A 1933-nucleotide genomic window follows, 5' to 3' on the forward strand; every position below is an offset into this window, starting at 1 on the left:
CGATGTGCAGAGTACACTATCGTTGGTGTGAAAAGAGATTGAGATGACTGTTACATACCTGCTTACATAGGAACAGAACATCTTTGGAAGATGCCCAAAATACCGACTGCAGTGTCACCGCCAGGGACAGAAATTTGGGAAGAGAGGAGTGAGCCTTTTGTTTAATATATATTCATTTAACACTTTGAAGTTTGCTGGTTGTTTTCATCTGTTTGTTTCCATGTGTAGGAATTAATTTGAAATATTTAAATTTAAGCTCCCCCATTTCCCAGCACTGCTGGGCCTGCAAGTCTGCGTGGAGCCACAAATGTGGGTCTCTATTAGGCAGGATGGGATTTCTTAAAGTTGTCAAGAATAAGGCCTACTTTAAGAGATCCCAAGTAAATTCAGAAGATGACGCGAGGTAAAACTGATTACTATGCTCGGAAACGCTTGGTGATACAGGATAAAAGTAAGTACAACACATCCAAGTACAGAATGATAGTTTGTGTGACTAACAGAGATACCATTTGTCAGATTGCTTATGCCAGTATAGAAGGGGATATGACAATCTGCGCAGCTTACACACATGAACTATCAAAATACGGTGTGAAGGTTGGCCTGACAGATTATGCCGCAGCGTGTTGTATTGGCCTGCCGCTGGCCCGCAGGCTTTGCAATAGGTTTGGCATGGACAGGATCTATGAAGGCCAAGTGGAGGTGACTGGAGATGAACACAATGTGGAAAGCATAGACAGCCAGCCTGGTGCTTTCACATGCTATTTAGATACAGGCCTTGTCATAACTACCATTGGAAATAGAGTTTTTGGGGCCCTGAAGGGAGCTGTGGGTGGAAGCTTGTCCATCCCTCATGGTACCAAGCAATTCCCTGGTTATGATTCTGAAAGCAAGGAATTTAATGCTGAGGTCCAATGGAAGCACACCATGGTCAGAATGTTGCAGATTATATGCGTTATCTAATGGAAGAAGATGAAGATGCTTACAAGAAACAGTTCTCTCAATCCAGAAAGGACAACGTTACTCCAGACACGATGGAGGAGATGTGGAAGAAAGCTCATGCTGCTACACTAGACAGTCCAGTCTATGAGAAGAAGCCCAAGAAAGAAGTTAAGAAGAAGAGATGGAACCATCCCAAAATGTCCCTTGCCCAGAAGGGGCAAGGGTAGCCCAAAAGAAGGCAAGCTTCCTCAGAGCTCAGGGGCGGGCTGCTGAAAGCTAAATGAAACGGCAATTTCCTACAAGAATTTTTCAGATAAAGACAATAAACTTATTGACCAAGCAAAAAAAGAATACAAAATAAATAAATAAATAAAATATTTAAATTGAAAATGAGAACGAGAGAAATGTCCTTTTACTAACACTATTACCCAAGACTACAGAGGCTACTTGGATAATGTTTTACAGAGGTGTAAGGAATGTATTTGGGGGGAAATGATCTAAGTGTTGGTTCCCAGATGATCTCTTTAATTGCTTTAGAAGACTGTTATGGTAGCTGTCTGAGCCTGTTTGGGCTGCTATAACAAAAATATCATAAATTGGGTAGCTTATAAATAGTAGAAATTTATTGCGTACAGTTCTAGAGGCTGGGAAGTCCAAAATCAGGAGGATGGCAGATTCTGTGTCTGGCGAGGGCTCGCTCTGGTTCATAGATGGTGTCTTCTCACTGTGTCCTCACATGGTGGAAGGGGTCACTGTCAGACCTCCTCCAATGTATGAATTTGGGGGGTACACATTCAGACCATAACAGTGGCTATACAACTTTGGAAAGAGCCATAGAGTGACACATTAAGCCATTAAACTTTACATTTATGGAGAATTTTTTTTTTTGTTTTTGAGACAGAGTCTCACTCTGTTGCCCAGCTAGAGTGCCGTGGCGTCAGCCTAGCTCACAGCAACCTCAAACTCCTGGGCTCAAGCGATCCTCCTGCCTCAG

General features: G+C 42.6%; 1 pseudogene; it reads left to right on the top strand.

Moving 5' to 3' along the window:
• The first annotated feature begins 329 nt into the window (after positions 1 to 329).
• On the top strand, positions 330 to 1219 carry LOC105809760 (annotated as a pseudogene).
• The last annotated feature ends 714 nt before the right edge of the window (positions 1220 to 1933 follow it).

Source organism: Propithecus coquereli, unplaced genomic scaffold (genome assembly GCF_000956105.1).
Source record: "Propithecus coquereli isolate 6110/MARCELLA unplaced genomic scaffold, Pcoq_1.0 Scaffold2, whole genome shotgun sequence".
NCBI classification, from domain to species: Eukaryota; Metazoa; Chordata; class Mammalia; order Primates; family Indriidae; genus Propithecus; species Propithecus coquereli.